The sequence below is a fragment of the Mus musculus genome, chromosome 12, assembly GCF_000001635.26.
Source record: "Mus musculus strain C57BL/6J chromosome 12, GRCm38.p6 C57BL/6J".
NCBI lineage: Eukaryota > Metazoa > Chordata > Mammalia > Rodentia > Muridae > Mus > Mus musculus.
The window spans coordinates 46,098,229-46,114,058 of NC_000078.6; the positions used below are offsets into that span (position 1 = coordinate 46,098,229).

General features: G+C 36.1%; 1 long non-coding RNA gene across 1 annotated transcript in view; it reads left to right on the plus strand.

The window, feature by feature from the left end:
• The window catches only part of Gm33811, a 141,972-nt gene extending 127,536 nt beyond the window's left edge, over positions 1-14,436 (plus strand). The window contains exon 3 of the long non-coding RNA XR_381573.2: positions 13,166-14,436. This is a non-coding gene — a long non-coding RNA (predicted gene, 33811). The remainder of the gene's footprint in view (positions 1-13,165) is intronic.
• Positions 14,437-15,830: the final 1,394 nt, after the last annotated feature.

Below are 15,830 nucleotides of genomic sequence, written 5' to 3' on the forward strand. Positions count from 1 at the left end.
TGCTCACAGCTATACATTGAATGGAGCACAGGGTCCTCAATGAAGGAGCTAGAGAAAGTACCCAAGGAGATAAAAGGGTTTGTAGCCCCATAGGAGGAGCAACAATATGAACTAAGCAGTACTTCCAGAGCTCCCTGGGAGTAAACCACCAACCAAAGAAAACAGTTGTGGCTCTAGTTGCATATATAACAGAGGATGGCCTAGTTGGTCATCAATGGGAGGAAACGCCCTTGGTCCTGTGAAGGTTCTATGCCCCAGTATAGGGGAATGCCAGGGCCAGGATGTGGGAGTGGGTGGGTTGGTGAACAGGGGGAGCAGCAAGGGGATAGGGGGTTTTAAGAGGGGAAACCAGAAAAGGGAATAACATTTGAAATGTAAATATCTAATAAAGTAAATATCTAATTAAAAAAACATAGATGGAAGATCTAACATAGCTACAATAAACCAAGGGGCAAGTGGTAAGTAGAAAACCAGTGTCAGGTCAGTTGTGGTTAGATATAAGGAAACTGGAAAAGCTGAGAAGAAAAGTCTAAGAGCATATAAACTCATATCTATCAGTTCTCAACATTCAGGGCAAAAGCTTAAGAAAAATCAAAATTAAAAAGTTAAAAAGGATGAGCTATTATCAGCTAGATATTTAGAAGGTAATGAGAGCCATAGCACTGATGATTTTACTATAAGAGAGATTATGACGATGCTACAAGAATGATGTGGACAATGATTATAAGCATAGAGAAGAGAGGCAAGTCTTTGCTGGCTGCTTCTGCCAACAGATCAATGGAAATGTTCCAAGAAAGATGGGAAATGGTACAACATTGTAGGGGAAAAATTATAGATGTTGACTTGAGCACTGTAGTCTTAGAAACACAGAAAAAAGGCTTAAAATATAGTGTATCCTTGACTATAAGAACTCTGTCTATTACTCTGAGTGCTAATGTAGGTCATAAATGCCTTATGAGCAGAGAATGCAGAAAATTGTTGGATTAAAATTTTTAAAGTACAATGTTAATGTGTATGAATAATAGGACAAATGACCACGTGAATAGTAAGACTGTATTCATTCAAGTAAAAAATGGTGCTGATTCAGGCTAAGGGTATCGTTGCTGTTCTGATATTGTACTGAATGTGATATATATATATATATATATATATATATATATATATATATACATACATACATACATATACATATATATGTCAACAGAATTTAAAGAAACAAAAATAGAAACAGAGAGTAAAGTCCAATGTTATTCCAAAGTTTTGGCCTCAGTTAAAAACAATTTTACCCATTATTAAAATGAGAACTGAAGATAAATTGTTTACTTTTGAGCAATGGAGTCTAGATGCTTATGGGATGTCCGAATGCAGCTATTGAACATGGAGGCATATGACTCTGGAGTTAAAAGAAATGTTTAAGAGAGAGAAGTAAACTTTGGTGATGAGTTGTATGAAGAAAATAGTACACTGTCAGAGATTTGGATTTGAACAGGATTGAAGTTTTGTCTATGTGTTTGAGAAAGCTAAACAGGCTTGAGGGAGGAAAGCATATATGCTAGAACACAGATGAATTTCCTATTGAGAAGGAAGATAAGAAGGGTAGATTAGGGAAAATAAAATGATACAATTCTTGAACAGGAGGGCCTAATGAAAGTGAAAACTTTATTGCCTTAGAATTATTGAATTTCTTTCATAATTATGTATGTTCCTTAGCCAATCAGTTAAAGTCAATAATTTTAAACTCAAGTTTTAAAACATAAATCTAATTATGAAAGAATTAAGCAAGTTTCTGGTTACACAGAATTTCTTCTGCCTGTAGACAGAAATGTAGAATTTAATTTTATTTAAGTTATCTATATTATCTCCCAAGGACATATAAGGTCACACAACTTAAATACAGCTAGTGTCACATGAATTAAAAGATGAAATGTCTTGCAAAGATTTTTATAGGACAATAATCTCTTTCTTAAATATTTGTATGTACTACCTCTTAGAGACAAAACCATTGTTTCCAGCTTTTGTTTGTTTGGTCTCCTCTTAAAACCTTCAGCTTTCTATGTCATAAAAATACATATTTTATTGTTTTTTTTGTCTGAACTAACTCAGTCTATATTGGTAAAACAAAAATTAGTATAAGCTTTTGGGGTTGTTACATAATAATAAAAAAGTCTAAGGCATGACACAGTGTGGCCACTTGTGTTCTGTGTTGACAACAGTGTGAGTGAATAGCCTTTTGGAAATGAAATAGAGACTCAAGGAATTCTGAGACAGACTAGTATTTTCTTTCAAATGACCAAACAGCTAAAAACCATAAAAGTAACGTTAAAAACCATAAAAGTAACGTAGAAATGAAACAGCATTTTGTCAGCAATTTTCCAAGGAATAGATATAAAAACGAAGGATGTACACCATGTCGTGGGACTTCTGATTTTTCTTGCTTTGAGTTACATGCCAAGGTAAAGCTCCTACTCTTTTTTTTTTTTTCCTGTAGCACTTAACACCCAGTTGAGGGCCCATTAATGCAAATGAAACATAAATATTGAAACCATAATGGAGTATCAGTACCCTATCCTAGTGGTAAGGCCTCTGGTGTTTATGCAAAATATCACCAACTATAAAATAAAAGGCATCAGAGGACGTAAAGTTGAAGGTTGTGACTTTAATCTGAAAGTACCTGGCATCGCTGCATGGCCCTTGATGGGAAGTCCTATTCAGATCTTTATGTTGCAGACACATGTGCCTTCCCAGTAATAAAGCATATGTATTCCTTCAGAAGAATCCAAGATAAAAAATATTATATGCTCAGAAAAGTTTCTAACAAGTTGGTTTTAGACATATGACCTGTTGCAGCATAAATTTCAAGCAGCTGTGGTTTGTTTCCACTAATCATTCACTGTAGAAACTCCTTGGCATCACTGACATGAGAAAAAGATAAAGTGAGTATTTCTCAGAAATTGGAAGAGCCCAACAGGAGAGTCTACAAGGGAAAGGAGCTTAAGGTCAGCCCTTTCACTGATTGGGTCTAGTGGTGGAAGGTACTTTTCATGTCACAATGGCAGTGTAAGAAAAAAGGCTTGAGTTTTTCAATTGATGGTGGAAAACTCAGAGTCTTACATCTCAAGGAATACCCACTTAAAATTTTGCTAAAATTCATTAAGCATTGCATCAGATAGAATAGAATTACTTGCAGATATGATAGCAAAGACACAATGACACACATATAGATGTCTCATAGGAAGCCTTCTTCTGAGTACCATCAGGACATGCTTGTGATGAACATACCCATGCTTAGGCAGGAATAATCGAAGAAACAACAGGGGTTTGTCATAATTTCTTTTACAAATAGCAGGTGGAAAGAACTATAGTGCATAGACTATTGGATAAAGTTCTCAAAATGGTGGTATCTCAATAGAAGACACCAGTAGCCCTAAACCAAGATCTGCCTGTCTTCTGACGAAGAGAACATGAAAGCAACCAATAAAAGGATGAAAAAAATCAAATAACTATATTACATATCACAACAAAACCTCAAAATATTTAAAATAATATCCCATACCCACTGGAACTAAGCAAAAGAAAGACCAGCAACAAAAAAAATTACAAGTGTATAGCATCCAATTAAAACGTACTAGGAAGACTGACTTTATGATATAACACTTGTCTGGAATGCCTGAAGTCATGCGTTAACTCTTCAGTGTGCACATGTGCACATACATGCATGTGTACACATACACACAAATAATGAAGAAAATTTGATTTGTAAAGAAGTATTTTAAAGTTTCATTTAAAAATATGTTTCAAATGCTCAACGGTATGAGCAATGAGTGAATATGAGAAGCAGACACAATACACAGCACATATAAATATCCATCTATCTATCTATCTATCTATCTATCTATCTATATATATATACATATATATATATATATATATATATAATACCTAATGCATACTGCTTCAGACAAAAATTCCATTGATTAGGATGTCAGAAAAATTGAACACTGCAGAAAAATTATTTACCATTAATAGTCATCAAATAATACTTATTCAGATTATGAAATGAAACATGGAGAAAAATAAACTAAGAAAGCATCAACAAATTGGGAATCAAGTAAAAGCACCCACCGCACATGAAGCTGAGTCTCAAAGGGAGAAAATGAGAACATAAAGGGTAGAAAAAAAAAAGAAATTTAGATAAGTAATGGCTGATTTTCCACAAATTTGATACTATTAAGCCTGAAACTCAAAGGAGCCTGAATAGAAGACATATACATCAGACTAAACAAAGACATTTTATAATCAAACTGCCTAAAGCAATTGCAAATATGTATTGTTTAATTGTTTCAGCAAGATGCACAGTATGTACAGAGGATCAAAGACAGAGACAGGAACAAATATATCTGAAGACATAATGTTGTCTACAATTCAAAGGAGTATCACATTGTGATTCAAGGGTAGGAATGAGTAACATCCAAGAAAAGTGACTGCCACAGCTAAAAATAAATATCTTTTGGTGGAAAAGCTAAAAAGACAAAGAAAAGGAAGTACTTTTTGTAATTGGTAATAAGAACTTTTAAAGCACTTTAACAGGAAGAATCACATCAACTGGCCAGACAACCCAGTGCTCCCAGGGACTAGACCATCAACCAAGGAGTGTACAGGAGGGGAACCATGGATCCAGATACATAGGCAGCGGGGGAGGGCCTTGTCTGACATCAATGGGAGTGAGGCCCTTGCTCCTATGAAGGTTTGTTGCCCCACCATAGGGGGATGATGGAGAAGTGGGGCAGGAAAAAGTGGGTGGGTGGGAGAGCACCTTCATAGAGGCAAAGGGGAGGGAGGAGAGGTAGGTTGTAGGATGGGGTGCCTGTGGAGGGTTAACCAGGAAGTGGCACATCATTTGAGATGTAAACAAGTGGAATAATTAGTGGAACAAAAAACTTCAATAGAAAGTTCAGTGATAATAAATGAAAACTAGAGCAAAATAGAGGATTGAAATAATACTTATTTTATTTTATTTTATTTTATACATTTTTATTAGGTATTTTCCTCATTTACATTTCCAATGCTATCCCAAAAGTCCACCATGCCCTCCCCACCACTCCCATACCCACCTACTCCCACTTTTTGGCCCTGGCGTTCCCCTGTACTGGGGCATATAAAGTTTGCATGTCCAATGGGTCTCTCTTTCCAGTGATGGCCAACTAGGCCATCTTCTGATACATATGCAGCTAGAGACAAGATCTCCAGGGTACTGGTTAATTCATAATGTTGTTCCACCTATAGGGTTGCAGATCCCTTTAGCTCCTTGGGTACTTTCTCTGGCTCCTCCATTGGGGGCCCAGTGATCCATCCAATAGCTGACTGTGAGAATCCACTTATGTGTTTGCTAGACCCCGGCATAGTCTCACATGAGACAGTTATATCATGGTCCTTTCAGCAAAATCTTGCTAGTGTATGCAATGGTGTCATCGTTTTGGAGGCTGATTATGGGATGGATTCCCGAGTATGGCAGTCACTACATGGTCCATCCTTTTGTCTCAGCTCCAAACTTTGTCTCTGTAACTCCTTCCATGGGTGTTTTCTTCCCAATTCTAAGAAGGGGCAAAGTGTCCACACTTTGGTCTACGTTCTTCTTGAGTTTCATGTGTTTAGCAAATTGAAACTTATATCTTGGGTATTCTAAGTTTCTGGGCTAATATCCACTGATCAGTGAGTACATATTGTGTGAGTTCTTTTGTGATTGGGTTACCTCACTCAGGATAATTCCCTCCAGGTCCAACCATTTGCCTAGGAATTTCATAAATTCATTCTTTTTAATAGCTGAGTAGTACTCCATTGTGTAAATGTACCACAATTTTTGTATCAATTCCTCTGTTTAGGGGCATCTGGTTTCTTTCCAGCTTCTGGCTATTATAAATAAGGCTGCTAAGAAGATAGTGGAGCATGTGTCTTTCTTACTAGTTGGAACATCTTCTGGATATATGCCCAGGAGAGGTATTGTGGGATCCTCGAGTAGTACCATGTCCAATTTTCTGAGGAACCACCAGACAGATTTCCAGAGTGGTTGTACAAGCTTGAAATCCCACCAACAATGGAGGAGTGTTCCTCTTTCTCCACATCCACACCAACATCTGCTGTCACCTGAATTTTTTATCTTAGCCATTCTGACTGGTGTGAGATGGAATCTCAGGGTTGTTTTGATTTGCATTTCCCTGATGATTAAGGGTGATGAACATTTTTTCAGGTGTTTCTCAGCCATTCGGTATTCCCAGGTGAGGATTCTTTGTTTAGCTCTAAGCCCCATTTTTTAATGGGGTTATTTGATTTTTCTTGAGTCCACCTTCTTGAGTTCTTTATATATATTAGATATTAGTCCCCTATCTGACTTAGGATAGGTAAAGATCCTTTCCCAATCTGTTGGTGGCCTTTTTGTCTTATTGACAGTGTCTTTTGCCTTAGAGAAGCTTAGCAGTTTCATGAGGTCCCATTTGTCAATTCTCGATCTTATAGCACACGCCATTGCTGTTCTATTCAGGAATTTTTCCCCTGTGGCAATATCTTGGAGGCTTTTCCCTCTTTTCTCCTATATAAGTTTCAGTGTCTCTGGCTTTATGTGGAGCTCCTTGATCCACTTAGATTTGACCTTAGTACAAGTAGATAGGAATGGATCAATTCGCATTCTCTTAGATGATAACTGCCAGTTGTGCCAGCACCATTTGTTGAAAATGCTGTCTTTTTTCCACTGGATGGTTTTAACTCCCTTGTCAAAGATCAAGTGACCATAGGTGTGTGGGTTCATTTCTGGGTCTTCAATTCTATTCCATTGGTCTACTTATCTGTCACTATACCAGTACCATGCAGTTTTTATCACAATTGCTCTGTAGTAAAGCTTTAGTCAAGCATGGTGATTCCACCAGAGGTTCTTTTATCCTTGAGAAGAGTTTTTGCTATCCTAGGTTTTTTGTTATTCCAGATAAATTTGCAGATTGCTCTTTCTAATTCGTTGAAGAATTGAGTTGGAATTTTGATGGGGATTTCATTGAATCTGTAGATTGCTTTTGGCAAGATAGCCATTTTTACAATGTTGATTATGCCAAATCGTGAGCATGAGAGATCTTTCCATCTTCTGAGGTCTTCTTTAATTTCTTTCTTCAGAGACTTGAAGTTGTTATCATACAGATCGTTCATTTCCTTAGTTAGAGTGACGCCATGGTATTTTATATTATTTATGACTATTGAGAAGGGTGTTGTTTCCCTAATTTCTTTTTCAGCCTGTTTATTCTTTGTGTAGAGAAAGGCCACTGACTTGAGTTAATTTTATATCCAGCTACTTCACCGAAGCTGTTTATCAGGTTTAGGAGTTCTCTAGTGGAATTTTTAGGGTCACTTATATGTACTATCATATCATCTGCAAAAAGTGATATTTTGAATTCTTCCTTTCCAATTTGTATCCCCTTGATCTCCATTTGTTGTCGAATTGCTCTGGCTAGGACTTCAAGTACAATGTTGAATAGGTAGGGAGAAAGTGGGCAGCCTTGTCTAGTCCCTGATTTTAGTGGGATTGCTTCCAGCTTCTCACCATTTACTCTGATGTTGACTACTGGTTTGCTGTAGATTGCTTTTATCACGTTTATGTATGGGCCTTGAATTCCTGATCTTTCCAAGACTTTTATCATGAATGGGTGTTGGATCTTGTCAAATGCTTTCTCCGCATCTAATGAGATGATCATGTGGTTTTTGTCTTTGAGTTTGTTTATAGAATGGATTACGTTGATGGATTTCCATATATTAAACCATCCCTGCATCCCTGGAATAAAAGTTACTTGGTCAGGATGGATGATTGTTTTAATGTGTTCTTGGATTCGGTTAGCGAGAATTTTATTGAGTATTTTTGCATAGATATTCTTTAGGGAAATTGGTCTGAAGTTCTCTATCTTTGTTGGATCTTTCTGGGCTTTAGGTATCAGAGTAATTGTGGCTTCATAGAATGAGTTCGGTAGAGTAACTTCTAATTTATTTTCTGGAATAGTTTGTGCAGAACTGGAATTAGATCTTCTTTTAAGGTCTGATAGAACTCTGCACTAAACCCATCTGGTCCTGGGCTTTTTTTTTTTGGTTGGGAGACTATTAATGACTGCTTCTATTTCTTTAGGGGATATGGGAACGTTTAGATCATTAACTTGATCCTGATTTAATCTTGGTACCTGGTATCTTTCTAGAAATTTGTCCATTTCATCCAGGTTTTCCAGTTTTGTTGAGTGTGGCCTTTTGTAGAAGGATCTGATGGTGATTTGGATTTCTTCAGGATCTGTTGTTATGTCTCCCTTTTCATTTCTGATTTTGTTAATTAGGATGCTGTCCCTGTGCCCTCTAGTGAGTCTGGCTAAGGGTTTATCTATCTTGTTGATTTTCTTAAAGAACTAGCTTCTTGTTTGATTGATTCTTTGAATAGTTCTTCTTGTTTCCACTTGGTTGATTTTGCCCCTGAGTTTGATTATTTCCTGCCCTCTACTCCTCTTGGGTGACTTTGCTTCCTTTTTTCTAGAGCTTTTAGGTGTGTTGTCAAGCTAATAGTGTGTGCTCTCTCTAGTTTCTTTTTGTAGGTACTCAGAGCTATGAGTTTCCCTCTTAGAAATGCTTTCATTGTGTCCCATAAGTTTGGGTATGTTGTGGCTTCATTTTCATTAAACTCTAAACAGTCTTTAATTTCTTTCTTTATTGCTTCCTTGACCAAGGTATCATTGAGAAGAGTGTTGTTCATTTTCCACATGAATGTTGGCTTTCCATTATTTATGTTGTTATTGAAGATCAGCCTTAGTCCATGGTGATCTGATAGGATGCACTGGACAATTTCAATAATTTTGTATCTGTTGAGGCCTGTTTTGTGACCAATTATATGGTCAATTTTGGAGAAGGTACCATGAGGTGCTGAGAAGAAGGTATATCCTTTTGTTTTAGGATAAAATGTTCTGTATTTAAGTCCATTTGTTTCATAACTTCTGTTAGTTTCACTGTGTCCCTGTTTAGTTTTTGTTTCCATGATCTGTCCATTGGTGAAAGTGGTGTGTTGAAGTCTCCCACTATTATTGTGTGAGGTGCAATATGTGTTTTGAGCTTTACTAAAGTTTCTTTAATGAATGTGGCTGCCCTTGCATTTGGAGCATAGATATTCAGAATTGAGAGTTCCTCTTGGAGTATTTTACCTTTGATGAGTATAAAGTGTCCCTCCTTGTCTGTTTTGATAACTTTGGGTTGGAAGTCGATTTTACTCGATATTAGAATGTCTACTCCAGCTTGTTTCTTCAGACCATTTGCTTGGAAAATTGTTTTCCAGCCTTTCACTCTGAGGTAGTATCTAATTAACAAAAATAAATTTAATGGTGAAGTCCACTGCTTTTTGTAACAAAATAAAATACAACCAAAGTATATTAAATATATGTTTAAAAGGAAGAGAGAAAGGGCAATATCTCATGGAAAATAATTGTTTAGTATAACTAGTATACATTAATAAAAAAATTAAATAAAATGGAAAACGATAAGTGTAAACATTTTTATACTCTTGGATTTCTTTATTTTTATTTTATGTGTTTTAATTGTAAATATTTTATACTCTTTTGGATTTAACTATTTTTATTTTATGTGTATAGATGTTTACATGTATTTCAGTGTATCATATGTCTAGAGTTCCACAGAGGCTATACAAGGTAATTCAATCCCACTCAATTGAAGTTGTAGGTGGTTTTTAGTTGCTGAGAGCCATCTCTCCAGACAACTAACTTACAAATTTGATGGAATATTGTCCAATCTTACACAGCAAAAATGGACAGTTGTATCACACTCAGTCATTATAAGTATCTTTGGTGATATTAAGTCTTTCCAATTTAATCTACAGAAGGACTTAATTCAATTAAAATCCTTGGAAATTGTCATGATGATTTTGAGATTTATGTGAAATTGCAAAAACATAGTATAATAGAGACATCTTTAAACACAAAAGGTGTGAAGCTCTCTCTTTCACATATGTATGCACAACACATACTTCCTGATTTTGTGATATTTTCATTCATAGTTAAAATCATCATCAAGGCAAAATGGACATTATAATAATAGTTCCTAAGTCTCACAAACCATCATCAGGGGACCAAGTTTTCAGATGTTTGAAACTATGTTGGGCAATTCTCATTCAAACCATCACACATCAAACTGAACACAGGAGTCATAGGTCAGCGAACAAATACTTGCCAAACATACATGAAAACCTGTGATTGAATCCCAGAACTACAAGCTTTGGTTGGGATAAATGTATATCTTGCCTACTTGAAATGTGTAAAAAATCATAACAGTTCAAAAAGAGACAATACAAAAGTATCAACTACAAAATGGTCACAAGGTTAAATATACCCTTGAGTAAGGAGGCATTTTTATGATCAATAATAACCATTAGAAAAAAGTGATTTAAATCACAATATAACAACTAGGTATCTACTGGGATGATATTTAGAGCCCATGTAATTGTAGATGCAATTATTCAGCCATGATCACAAATAATGCATATCTGAGTGGCTGTGGTTATATTGAAATAAAATTTATTAGTGATTACTAAGTGGAAAATTTCATAAAGTTCATTTTTTACCTTTTCTTAATTAATAAAAAGTATGAATGCAATTCCTAACTCACAAAAAGTACTGAAGCAGATGGCAAGCCAGATTCAGCCAGTAGAACATAGTTTATAGATCCTTCATGTGCAGTGATAATTCAAGTGGCAATTTAAAATAATCCAACTAGTTTGAGAAGTATTCAGCAGTTTCTTAAAGCATTAACTATGCATGTATCATCTGATTCAGCTCTTTTATTTTACATGTTTATCCTAGAGGAAAAGCTGGCCATGACCACATAAAGACCTGTATAGCTGTTGCTTGCAAACATTAATCATTATATGGATAGTAAAGTGAATAGATGATATATATATGATATATATATATATATATATCATATATATATATATATATATATATATATCATATATATATATGGAATTTTAGCCATATGGAGAAAGAAAATCTTAATATACAACACAGAATGTCTCTTATATAACTATGCTCTGTTACACATGGTGGATGGTTTTGTTTATAGTAAATTCTCCTTATGAAGCTTAGTTCAGAAAGCAGAAATAAGTAGGTAGGTGAGAGAGGCACCGATTAGAAAGGGCCACAGAGATGACCCTTTTGTGAGGGATGGAAACTTTGATTACACAGTTTCAATGGTTATGATTTCAAAGAAAACACAGGTCTTGCACACAAAGATAATAAACTTTAAATATCTGAGTTTCATTTTGGAACCTTCAAACATCAGTGACATTTTAGGATATCTGTCCTCAAAAACAATTTTATAAACTTTTACGTCTTAGTCTAAACCGAAATTGATGGGAGTCCCTCTAGGGCAATTCCTTTTTAAAGCCTGCCTCCAATTAAACAAGAGTCTGCTTAATTCCTTAATTCTTTCAATAGCACACTAGGATTTAGTAAACAGCTCAGGGACATACTTAGAGAGTGAAGCAAAGAGCAGGTAACCACAAGTATTTCTACATAGAAGAAGGGATGTGCTGCATGAAATAGATAATATATATTGTATATACAGCACTTAAACATTTCCATTATTATATAAAAGCCAAGAAATCTAAGAATCAAGAATTGACCTCTCTTCCTTTCTAATCTGAATATCAGTTTTGATTTTCCAAGTCTTATGTTAACAAATGATACAAAAAATGTTGATTGTTAATTATGTCAGTTTTGAATTGCGATTCTAAGTGCAGAGAACTGAGAAATGATGTAGCTTCACTCTTCCTTCAGATGATAAGGAAACAAGTACAGGGAAGAAAGCCAGCATTGTATCTCCTTTCAATCAGCATCTTCCACATGCCAATCAGATATCCATAAAGGTTATATGAGCAAGGAGCAGTAGACATACTTACTTAGATATACCACATATCTCAGTGATCAATGGCACACTTTTCTTTCCTGTTCACATAAGGAAGTTGTTAACACATACACACACACACACATACACACACACACACACACACACACACACACACACACACACACACACACAAATGCTGTGCCATGTGAGCCATAGTGCAGAAGATTAATCCTCACGGCTCAATATAAAATAGTTTGATGGACACCCATAAATGAGCACATTGACCCTAAAGGTCAATAAGTGTGGTTTACAAGTTTAGTTATAGTCATACTGAGAGCTATTCTAAAAAGGGGCAGAATGCAGTATTTTCTGTTTTTCACATATCACAACTTAAATTGACTGATGATTAAAAAGGTTAAAATAAGTTCAGATATTATTGCTTTCATTTTCACTGGTGACTCCCAGGTGGTAAATCTGAAGCAAAATTGATGCACAAAGCCCTATTATTCTCATGTGCTTCTGCCTTGTAAAACTTATAACCCAACACAGTATTACTTCACAAACAAAGGCTTTGCAAGGTTATCTTTTTTGTCTAATTTACCTTGAATCTCCCTCATTCCTAAGCTTTCATGACACATTCTGAATAGCACCCTGTGAACACAATTAAGGGTCACACAGATGATATAAAGAATAGAGAGTGAGGAAATAATTTCTGTTTCTCTTCCATGGGCTATAGGTTGATTTGTAGTCTACAATTCAATTCTGCAACATGGACCTTAAGTCAAGAGAAAAGTGCAATGGTTGTTTTGTATGATGAAAGGGAGAAGAGAAGAGGGGGGAGGGAGGAAGAAGAACAAGGGAAGAGGGAGATAGTGTGGGAGAGACCAGTATTAGATTTTGCCAATTTCCTGCAAGGTTCTGTATAAATAACCAGCCCTGGGTGTGCACTCTGCTTAGAAATAGTTTCCTGTAAAGTTTGGAGCTAAGGAGGTTTTTTTTTTCCAATGTCCTTTGTCTTTTGCTCCCAAGTTCCTCTCAGTTCATGAACAAGTTTAAAACACAGGGGGCTCTTAGCCCTCATCCAGGCAAACTGCCCTATTCAGAAGGAAGAACAAACATAAAAGGGATAGAGATTGGTCAGGAAGCTGCAATCTAAGGGAAGGTATTAGTGACATGAAGGGATCTGAGGAGCTACATGGAGTCAATATCAAAAACATTCTGACAGCACTCAATTGTGATTTTGCAGTGGAGTGCTTATGATTTCACGAAGAAGATCAAAATGCTTTGAAAGACAAGGAAACATTAATCTATGTACGAGTGATTGAGAACAGCACAAGAGTGAGCTCAGTGGTGATCCTAACATGTTTACGTAAGTATGAGTCATTTCTTCCTACATATAAGGATACTGAGTGGGATTTCTCACACATGGTACTGAGTTTCTGTCTCTAGATATCAGCCAGACTCCCAGGAAATCCAATTAAGTTAGCCTGCTCAGTTACACAACTGAATTTACCAAATGGTAAAAGTATTCGTCAATAATTATGCCAAGATAATAGTGCTAATTTAAATACTGAAGTTCTAGTACTTTGAAATAATAGACAGTAATTGTCAATATTGGCAGAACCCTTCATATTCACAATAGAAGGATATTGTGTGTACCAATTATATTATTTTCCCTCTCTTCTGTCCTTTTTCCACATTAACATATTCCCAGGCTTTATCATCACTAATCTAAGGTAAATACGTTAGCATTTTTCTTTTATTGTTTTCACATACTGGGGACAAGCTATGCTTCCCTTTGTAAGTCTGGCTTATTTTGCTTAATAGGCTAGTCCTCTCTTTTATCCATTTGCTGCAAATAATGACTTTATTCTTCAAAATTAGCACATTTTATTCAACAGTTCTACCATATCATCTTTATCCAATTATTTGTATTGTTCATAGATTTATAAGAGCCTATATTCTAATTTCTGAAGTAGACATAACGAGATTATACGTACTTGTGTTTTCTATATTTTAATAATTTATTTTGGCATTTACACTTTTAACATTTATTTTATTTCATTATTTTTGACTATGTGTGTGGGCATGCAAGCCTGCGAGCATGTGTATGTGTGTATGTATATATGTGTCTGCTTGTGGGTATGTGACTTGGAGTGCAGATGTCTCAGAGAGACCAGAGGCATTGATTGCAGGCAATTGTGATCTACCAAATATGAGTTCCAGAAACCAAATTCAGGTTCCTTGCAGGAACGATAAGTGTTGTCAACTGCTTAACTACATCCTTAGTTCCTACTAATAAATCTTTTTAAAATAAGATTTATAGAAGCCTCTGGCCCTACAAGAGGCCATGCTGGTACCTTAAGTAAGACCCCACCAATTGACCACAAACACTCTCAAAGTCCACCCAGCTTTCTCCATCAGTTCCCTCTACACTCACTCACCTTAATAGAGCCTATAACTCCATCAGAAACCACTGCTAATTCAGAGTTCATGCAGTTATCTAGAACCACAGATACGCCCCAGCTGTCAGATAACCAACACTTCTTCAGAGCAAGCCCAGCCTTCCTCCAACAAATCCCTTCTCCTCATCACCATATACTGGCTATCATCAACTCTATAGAAGCTCACTTCTGTACCAGAGGCAATACCAATTACCAGAACCTCAGAACCCCAGATGCATGTCTGGAACTGAGAATCCCAGTGATCACACTGACATGAAGAGGCTCAGGGTCCTCTAAACTCTATCAGGCCACTAAAACTCCATCAGACATTGCCTACTGAACCAGAGAATCCACCAGTCACCAGTCACCAGAAACACAGGCCACTCAGGCCAGAAGATGAGAGAAGAAACAGAAACCAAGAAATATAAAAACCCATACAACAAAGACAAATTCAAAACTCAGCATCTAAACCTATAATTATCCCCAAAACCAGATATCTAGAGACAAGCATAAAAAGACACTCAACAACAGCCCAGGGACCATGACACCACAAGAGCTCAGCTATCATACTACAGCAAGACCTGAATATTCCTACACAGTTGAAGCACAAGGAAATGGCTGTAAAACCAACTATATAATTATGATAAAGACCCTTAAAGGGTAAATGAGTAACTCCCTTAAAGAAATCCTGAAAACATGAATAAACAGTGGAAGAAAATGAATAAATCCCTTAACGAAAGCCAAGAAAATAAACAGATTTTGGAGATGAATAAAACTGTTCCAGACCTGACAATGGAAATAGAAGCAATCAAGAAAACACAAACTGAGGGTATCCTGGAGATGGAAGCATTAGAAAAGTGAACAACAGCTACAGATACAAGCCTCACCACCATAATACAAGAGATAAAAGAGAAATACCTAAGGTATTGAAGACATTCTATACAAAGTTGATACATCCATCAAAGAAAATGTTAAATCAAAAATATTTCTGGCACAAAAATCCAGAAAATAAAAAAGGTGCTACAAGCAAAAGTGGCCAGCTAACAAATAAAAGTAGACCCAACTTTTCAATGAAGACTCTAAAAGAGAGAATGGCCTGGAAAGATATCTTATAGATTCTAAGAGACCAAAGATGCCACCCCATACTATTATACCCAACAAAACTTTCAAAAAATCATAGATGGAGAATACACTATACCCATAAGAAAGTCAAACTTAAACTATCTAGTTACAAATTAAGTTCTACAGAAGGTACTAGAAGAGTAAGTCCAACCAAGGAGCTTAATGTCACCCCCGAAAATATAGGAAGCAACTGAAATCGCATTACAAAACCAAAAGAGAAGCACATGTGTACACACACACACATACACACACACACATACACACACACACACACACACACACACACACACACACACACATACACACACACATGCACACACAATGACTACCAACACCAAAAACAAA